Source organism: Vulpes vulpes, chromosome 1 (genome assembly GCF_048418805.1).
Source record: "Vulpes vulpes isolate BD-2025 chromosome 1, VulVul3, whole genome shotgun sequence".
NCBI classification, from domain to species: domain Eukaryota; kingdom Metazoa; phylum Chordata; class Mammalia; order Carnivora; family Canidae; genus Vulpes; species Vulpes vulpes.
Window position 1 is genome coordinate 173,581,346 of NC_132780.1, and position 10,232 is coordinate 173,591,577.

Sequence of the window (10,232 nt, forward strand, 5' to 3'; positions counted from 1 at the left end):
TAAAACATGACCACCCAGAACCAAGTGGTATACCTTGTGGGTTCATTCTGTGAGATATTCTCTCTTCATTCCCATTTATCCCCCCTCTTTTATCTCATTTATGTTTTGGTGGTCAAGGGTGGGGGTCTCTACAAGTATTTCTGGTTTATATAAATTTGGGACTGAGCATCTTCTAACATACAGAACCTAATATACTCAGAACCAAGAGGACCACCCTCTGGGACCCCCAGGTAGACTACATTCTCCCTCCACTACAACTTCATCACCACCACCATCTTCTAGTCCCCCCCCCTTTTCTCTCCTCCCTTTTTTCCCTTTCTCATTTTTTTTTTCACTTTTGCTTTTTTTTCTCTTTTTTTTCTCTTTCCTTTTTTTTCTTTTTATTTGGGAGTCTTGGCCTTTTATTTCTGACTGCTTTGTTTTAAAATTTGTTGTTCACTTTAGTGGTCCTTTTGTTTTATTTCATTCTGATCTTGGTTTTTAATTACTGGTCTCTAACCTCGGCAGAATCATCTAGGGTGAAATTTACTTAGGTCATGGTTGATATTCTTGAGTCAGTCTGGTTATACAGCCACTCTGCAGTGAGCAAAATCACTAGAAAGAAGAATTAACCACAAAAGAAAGAATAAGAAACAGTACTCTCTGCCACAGAGGTACAGAATTCGGATTACAATTCGATGTCAGAAAGCCAATTCAGAAGCACAATTATAAAGCTACTGGTGGCTCTGGAAAAAAACGTAAAGGATTCAAGAGACTTCATGACTGCAGAATTTAGATCTAATCAGGCTGGAATTAAAAATCAATTGAATAAGATGCAATCCAAACTGGAGGTCCTAACAACGAGGGTTAATGAAGTAGAAGAAAGAGTGAGTGACATAGAAGACAAGTTGATGGCAAGGAAGGAAGCTGAGAGAAAACAGATAAAAACAAAAGACGATGAGGAAAGGTTAAGGGAAATAAATGATAGCCTCAGAAGGAAAAATCTACGTATAATTGGGGTTCCAGAGAACGCCTAGAGGGAGAGAGGGCCAGAAAGCATATTTGAAAAAATCATAGCTGAGAACTTCCCTAATTTGGGAAGAGAAACAGGCATTCAGATCCAGGAAACAGAGAGGTTCCCCCCCCTCAAAAAAAATCAATAAAAACCATTCAACACATCAACATTTAATGGTGAAACTTGCAAATTCCAAAGATAAAGAGAAAATCCTTCAAGAAGCGAGACACAAGAGATCCCTAACTATATGGGGAGAAATATTAGATTAACAGTAGACCTCTCCACAGACACCTGGCAGGCCAGAAAGGGTGGAAGGATATATTCAGGGTCCTAAATGAGAAGAACATGCAGCCAAAATACTCTATCCAGCAAGGCTCTCATTCAGTTTAGAAGGAGAGATAAACAACTTCTAAGATAGGGAAAAACTGAAAGAATATGTGACCACCAAACCAGCTCTGCAAGAAATATTAAGGGGGCCCTGTAAAAGAAAGGAAGCCCAAATAAATAATCCACAAAAACAGGGACTGAATAGCTATTACCATGACACTAAATTCATATCTTTCAATTGTAACTCTGAATGTGAATGGGCTAAATGATCCCATCAAAAGATGCAAGGTTTCAGACTGGATAAAAAAAGCAAGAACCATCTATCTGCTATCTACAAGAGACTCATTTGAGACCTGAGGACATCTCCAGCCTGAAAATGAAAGGTTGAAGAACCATTTACCATGCAAATGGCCCTCAAAAGAAAGCTGGGGTAGCAATACTCATATCAGATAAATTAAAGTTTATCCCAAGTACTGTAGTAAGAGATGAAGGGGACGCTATATCATACTTAAAGGGTGTATCCAACAAGAAGACCTAACAATCATGAATATTTATGCCTCTAATGTGGGGCTGCCAAGTATATCAATTAATAACCAAAGTAAAAACATATTTAAATAACAATATAATAATAGTAGGAAACTTAAACATGGCACTTTCTGCAAATGACAGATCTTCTAAGTACAACATCACCAAAGAAACAAGAGCTTTAAATGATACAGTGAACCAGATGGATTTCACAGACGTATACAGAACTTTGCATCTGAACGCAACTAAATACACATTCTTCTCAAGTGCACATGGAACTTTCTCCGGAATAGAACCACATACTGTGTCATAAATCAGGTCTCAACTGATACCAAAAGATTGAGTTTGTCCCCTGCATATTTTCAGAACCAATTCTTTGAAACTTGAACTCAATCACAAGAAGAAATTTGGAAGAAACTCAAACACATTGAGGTTAAAGACCATCCTGCTAAAAGATGAGTGGGTCAACCAGGAAGTTAGAGAAGAATTAAAAAGATTCATGGAAACTAATGAAAATTAAGATACAACGGTTCAAAATCTTTGGGATACAGCAAAAGCAGTTCTAAGAGGGAAATACATTGCAATACAAGCATCCCTCAAAAAATTGGAAAAAACTCAAATATACAAGCTAACCTAACACTTAAAGGAACTGGAGAAAGAACAGCAAATAAAACCTACACCAAGTAGAAGAAGAGAGTTAATAAAGATTCCAGCAGAACTCAATGAAATAGAGACCAGGAGAACTGTGGAAGAGATCAACAAAACCAGGAGTTGGTTCTTTGAAAGAATTAATAAGATGGATAAACCATTAGCCAGTCTTATTAAAAAGAAAAAAGCAAAGACTCAAATTAATAAAATCACGAATGGAAAAGGAGAGATCACAACCAATACCAAAGAATACAAATGATTTTTAAAACGTATTATGAGCAGCTATATGCCAGCAAATTAGGCAAACTAGAAGAAATGGATGCATTTCTGAAAAACCACAAATTGCCAAAACTGGATCAGGAAGAAATAGAAAATCTGAGCAGGCCAATAACCTGGGAGGAAATTAAAGTAGTCATCAAAAACCTCCCAAGACACAAAAGTCCAGGGCCAGATGCCTTCCCAGGGAAATTCTATCAAACGTTTAAAGAAGAAACAATACCTATTCTATCAAAGCTGTTCCAAAAGATAGAAAAGGATAGAATACTTCCAAACTTGTTTTATGAGGCCAGCATCAACCTTAATTCCAAAACCAGCAAAGACCCCACCAAAAAAGGAGAATTAGAGACCAATATCCCTGATGAACACAGACACAAAAATTCTCAATAAAATACTAGCCAATAGGATCCAACAGTACATTAAAAAGATTATTCACCATGACCAAGTGGGATTCATCCCTGTGATGCAAGGCTGGTTCAACACTTGTAAAAAAAAAATCAACGTGAGAGATCATAATAACAAGAGAAAAAACAAGAACCATATGATCCTCTCAATGGATGCAGAGAAAGCATTTGACAAAATACAGCATTTATTCCTGATCAAAACTCTTCGGAGTGTAGGGATAGAGGGAACATTCCTCAGCATCTTAAAAGCCATCTACAAAAAGCCCATCTACAAAAAGCCCACAGCATATATCATTCTCAAAGGGGAAGCACTGGGAGCCTTTCCCCTAAGATCAGGAACACGACAGGGATGTCTACTCTCACCACTGCTGTTCAACACAGTACTAGAAGTCCTAGCCTCAGCAATCAGACAACAAAAAGAAATAAAAGGCATTCAAATTGGCAAAGAAGTCAAACTCTCCCTCTTTGCAGATGACAGGATACTGTACATAGAAAACCTAAAAGCCTCCACCCCAAGATTGCTAGAAGACATATAGCAATTCAGCAGTGTGGCAGGATACAAAATCAATGCCCAGAAATCAGTGGTATTTCTATACACTAACAATGAGACTGCAGAAAGAGAAATTAAGGAGTCAATCCCATTTACAATTGCACCCAAAAGCATAAGATACCTAGGAATAAATCTAACCAAAGAGATAAAGGGTGTATACCTTAAAAATCACAGAACACTTCTGAAAGAAATTGAGGAAGACACAAAGAGATGGAAAAATATTCCATGCTCATGGATTGGAAGAATTAATATTGTGAAAATATCTATGCTACCCAGGGCAATTTACACATTAAATGCAATCCCTATCAAAATACCATGGACTTTCTTCAGAGAGTTGGAACAAATAATTTTAGGATTTGTGAGGAATCAGAAAGGACCCTGAATAGCCTGGGGAATATTGAAAAAGCAAACCAGAGCTGGGGGCATCACAATGCCAGATTTCAAGTTGTATTACAAAGCTGTGATCATCAAGACAGTGTGGTACTGGCACAAAAACAGACACATAGATCAATGGAATAGAATATAGAATCTAGAAATTGGCCCTCATCTCTATGGTCAACTAATATTCAACAAAGCAGGAAAGACTATCCTCTGGAAAATGGACAGTCTCTTCAATAAATGGTGCTGTAAAAATTGGACATCCACGTGCAGAAGAATGAAACTAGACCATTCTCTTACACCATACACAAAGATAAACTCAAAATGGATAAAAGATCTAAATGTGAGACAAGATTCCATCAAAATCCTAGAGGAGAACACAGGCAACACCCTTTTTGAACTTGGCCACAGCAACTTCTTGCAAGATACATCCATGAAGGCAAGGGAAACAAAAGCAAAAATGAACTATTGGGACTTCATCAAGATAAAAAGCTTCTGCACAGCAAAAAAAACAGCCAACAAAACTAAAAGACAATCTACAGAATGGGAAAAGATATTTGCAAATGACCTATCAGATAAATGGCTAGTATCCAAAATCTATAAAGAACTTATTAAACTCAACAGCAAAAAAACGAACAATCCAATCATGAAATGGGCAAAAGATATGAACAGAAATTTCACTAAAGAAGACATACACATGGCCAACAAGCACATGAAAAAATGCTCTGTATCACTTGCCATCAGGGAAATACAAAACAAAACCACAATGAGATACCACCTCACACCAGTGAGAATGGTGAAAATTAACAAGACAGGAAACAACAAATGTTGTTGTGAAGGAAACAACAAAGGATGTGGAGAAAGGGGAACCCTCATGCACTGTTGGTGGGAATGTGAACCGGTGCAGCCACTCTGGAAAACTGTGTGGAGGTTCCTCAAAGAGTTAAAAATAGAACTGCCTTATGACCCAGCAATTACACTGCTGGGGATTTACCCCAACGATACAGATGCAGTGAAATGCCGGAACAACTGCACCCTAATGTTTCTAGCAGCAATGTCCACAATAGCCAAACTGTGGAAGGAGCCTCGGTGTCCATCGAAAGATGAATGGATAAAGAAGCTGTGGTCTATATACACAATGGAATATTACTCAGCCATTAGAAACGACGTGGTTGGAACTGGAGGGTATTAATGCTGAGTGAAGTAAGTCAATCAGAGAAGGACAAACATTATATAGTTTCATTCATACGGGGAATATAAAAAATAGTGAAAAGGATTATAGGGGAAAGGAGAGAAAATGAGTGGGAAATATCAGTGAAGTGACAGAACATGAGAGACTCCTAACTCTAGGAAACAAACAAGGGGTAGTGGAGGGGTGTTGGGGGGGGGGACAGGGTGACTGGGTGATTGGCACTGAGGGGGGGCACTTGACGGGGTGAGCACTGGGTGTTATACTATATGTTGGCAAATCGAACTACAATAAAAAATATACAAAAAAAAACATACAAATCCTAAGTGCTCAAATATATACATGTTCACAAAAGAAACCCACCAATGTAATCAAGCTAATAAACAGAAAGTTACAAGCAAAAAAAGAAAATCATTAAGGGAAAAATCAGCATACTAAAATATACAAAAATTAAGACAAAAAAAACTCACAAATCATTGACAGGCTGAGGGAAGATAGTTGTTATCTACAACCAACTAAGATTGAATTAGAATACATAAGAAACTTTTATCAGTTAATAAAAAAGCCAAGAAATTATTCTAAAATGGCAGAAGTCTAATCTGACTGGTTAACAAATACCAGAACCCCATATTTGATCAGAGAAATTCACATCAGAAACAACAAAATTTACCACTTTACACTGAATAGATTTGCAAAGTTAGTCAGACAATACTTAGTGCTGGCAAGAGTATGGGATGCTGAAGAAAGCTCATACTGTGTGGTAAAACATAAGCTAGAACAACCATTCAGTTCTCAATGAACTGCCTATGCAAATACCCAGTGACTCAACAATCTCATTCTTGGATATACTCTTGGGACACTCTCCTAGGTTCATAGGAGGACATTTATGAAGATATAGAGGTCACACAACTGTTTAGGTAACAGGTTGGGTAGAAACAACCTCTATGCTCATCAGTAGATGAAATAATAAATAGGAGGTGATGGATGGATAATATTATGTAGTGGCTAGGAGCTCTGAATTCCAAGAATATAGAACAGCATGGATAGATGTTGAAATGTAGCCTTGATTATGAAAGAAATAGAAAACATATATAGAATAATATCATGTTATTAACTAAAAACATTTACTTCCAGCAAAGAGCCTTCTATATTCTTCAAGGATACTTGCATATCGAGGAATATATATGCTAAATAAAGCAGTTGCTGATGATAGAAAGGTGGGAATAAGAGTAGGGCTCATGAATGACTGAATGATGAAGGAAAAGTAGTATACGAAAATTAAACAAAAGAAAAGCTTCACACAGCCTGATGGACATAGTGTGTCATGAACTATGGAGTATGATTAGTCCAGTTTTCTCTGCATCTGAGGTCCAAATAAATAGAGAAAATCATCTATATTATGCATTGGTGGTCATAAAATGAATGAGTAAAAGATGTAACAATAACAGTGCTTCCAACTCTCCTTCAGTTAATGTGTTAATTCGGAAAAGCAATATCGAGAAAATAGTCTTAAAAAATACTTGACACAGAAAAACATCCTTAAGTTTTTGTGAAGGCAAGGACCATAACTGTTTTCTACAGCCTTTTTACCTGTTACGAGCACAATGACTGGCACATAGCAAGTAATTTATAAATATATGGGAATGATAAACAGAACAAAAAGAAATGCACTTGAATGCTTTATGTGAGATGTAGTTATAGACATCAGAAAGAACTCAGCTTGTTGAACATTGAAACCTGGTTAGTTTGAGTCCCATTTATGTGTCCTGGGAGATTTAGGAAATAAGAGACAGCTTGGGTTGAATTCTTCTTGACACATCTCCTAATCAGATAATGTGGGATTAACCACAATTGAGTACACACACACACACACACACACACACACACACACACACTATGCCCCACTGCTCAGTTTTTGTTTGTTATTGTTGTGCTTTTGGCATTCGTTTTCTCTAACAGAGTTTATAATCCAGATCTTAATGTGAATGGTGTCATGCAAGTTCCACTGTACCTGGTGCCACAATCCACCCAGAGTAAATAATAAGAGGCTCTTCCCCAGGGACATTTCTGGTGTGAGGCCTAGGGAAGACTCTGCCTCTGTGCTCCTTGGAACAGAGACCTGGTCTTATCATTTCTTTTGTATTCTCTCAAAAGCACCTAACCCAGAGTTCTACACACAGCTGATGCTCTAAAAATGTTCTTAACATTTTGAAACATGAAGAACAGTGGTTGATTTTTATTGCATGAACCTGATTTGGACTATAGCACTATTGCACCACTTGGCAAACCGTGAAAATCCATTATGCGTGGAAAGCACCCAACCCACTTCTGGAAGAAGAGACCTCTGTAAGGACCATTTTGTTAACTCAACAAAGGATATAGGCACATGGACGTAAATAGCAATGAAATATATGCATGTGATAATGAACAGATAAAAATTAATAGAATAGGCTAGAGTGAGTCTTAAGTGTTTAGAGATGTAAGAAAGCATGAACCTATGAGCTGAAAACTCTAGGCTCAAACCCAGTGGTACCACTTCAAGTATCATCTCTCAAAGTTCAGTTTTATCTTTAAAAAAGCTATATAACACAAACAAATATCAAGCCATTTAATGCAATGCATAATGTTTAATTCAATTATAAAACTTGTGATCTGACCTGTGGTAAGTCACATTTTTGCTCTAAGGCTGTTTCATCTTCAAAATAAGTGTAATGTGTATAAATATACACATATTTCCTCTCACTGGATTCTTAAAAGTAACTCTAGTATAATATCTAGTATTGATTAATTCATGCTAATCAATTTACAAAGCAGTTTCATGTTAACTACCTAGTTTTAATCCTGAAAGCCTCATTGTGAGGTTATAGCATTATTTCCATTTTTCTATTATTCATTTTCTACTAGATTTTCAGTTCCATGGGAGCCTGGACTTTGTCTTATGTATCACTGTATCCCCAGAACCCAATCTTCTCCTGAAACTATGTGGGCACCTTGGTCAAACAAAAATTAAAAATTAAGGCTCAGATACTGTGACTTCCTCAATGTGGGACCAACAGGAAGAGTTTTTTTACTTGACATATTATAGTACAGAATAATATTATAGCTTAATGCCTTATCTAAGGAACTGGAAAGTAAAACTATTTCATTTATTCCACCTGAAACTGATTTGGATAATGCACAACCAAATAACAAGTAGATAATACTAAAGGATTTATGAATATTTGTTAATGAAATCACTTTGGGACTTAGACATAGAAAAGAATATCCAGATATTTTTTTATCAAGAGATTTTTTTCCTCTTTAAAATGTATTTAGGGGCAGCCCGTGTGGCTCAGCGGTTTAGCACCGCCTTCAGTCCAGGGTGTGACCCCAGAGTCCGGGGTTCGAGTCCTATGATGGGCTCTCTGCATGGAGACTGCTTCTCCCTCACCCTGTGTCCCTGCCTCTCTCTCTCTCTCTCTCTGTGTCTCTTTGAATAAATAAATAAAACCTAAAAAAAAGATTAAAAAACATATTTAGAAGGCACAGTTCCCAGGCTTAACAAACATAGGTTATCATTTTAACAGTGTTTTGAAAGTTTAGGGTATTATTGAAAACAAAAACTCTGAGCTTCCTTCTGAAGAAAATGAATAGAAAGAGAGTAGTAAAATGTGACTGTGGGGGCTGAGTGGAGATTTGTCCTTAAATAAGCAATTGGGAGGCGACAGATTGCATAACAAGCAGAGGAAATTTACCAGTTTTCATTTTAATGCTAAAAGTAGTTTGTGAATAACCTACAAATAACCTCCTTGTAAACAGCCACAGCTAGAACTTGTTTTGTAAATATCTTGAGAGCAAAAAAGAGAACACCAGAATAAAGTTAGTGGTCATTGCACAGTTTGAGTAAGAATTAACATACTATGCCTAAATGTCATGGTTTAAAAAAAAAAAAAAAACAACAACCAACCAAACAAAAAACCCACAATCTTGTTGTAGACCTTCTCTGTGTGTATATCATCTCTTAGCAACATATCTAATTTGTAGGAACAAATTAATGGATAGCCTGATTTTTCCAAAAACTAATACCTGGGCTCATTTATGTTTTCAGGTTACTTCTTTTCTCAGTGGCTCAGTAACCATTCAGTTAACCACAGGGCAGTGGCTCCTTTGTCCACCTGGTGGAAATGCCTGGAATTGCAGGAATAGTTTTCACAGGAGCAAACCTCTTTAATACACAGCTAAAGGAATCCCAGATGTCCATTTGTATGTTTAACAATTAATGTACTCAAAAACATGAGATGTTAGAAATATAAAGATGAATTTACCTGGCAACAAAGATTTAAAAGATTTAAAATTACATTATATACTGATGTCACAAAGGGTTTAAATGCAACTGTGAAGTGCCTAGCATATTACACTTAATTACTAAATTCAAAGTGCTACACTCTAATTAATGCTTGCTCTGGTTGCATGTATGTCAGAATGCTAATTAAGGCCTTATGTCTGAAAAGAAGATTCCAGTTTTTGTGACATGAATTTAACTCAATACACACCTCCCAAAGATCACTTGTCTACTCCTGATTGTATTAGGCCAGTTTGCATACCTGTTGCAACTGATAGTTAACCAAAAAGAAAAAGAAAAAAAAAAAGAAAAACAATATGTGTTCTGATGAGCAATTTAATACAGGATGAGCACTATTCATTTTTCTTGGATACTGCTCAATTTCACCACTCCTCGGAGGAAGAAAAACCCAAATTTGTTTTATTTTGCAACAACATAATCTAAAACACTCTAACCTGTGAACTGCAATGCTTCTTTTAAAACCTGTTGAAAACTATGATTTTGCTGACTAGTTCAAAACAGTTGCAAATGCACAGTCTATAATTTAGGGCCTGAGCAAATTAAGACTTATTTCCTGGCCTGCCCAAGGCCACAGAAGTTGCTATAATAGGCTCTGGAGC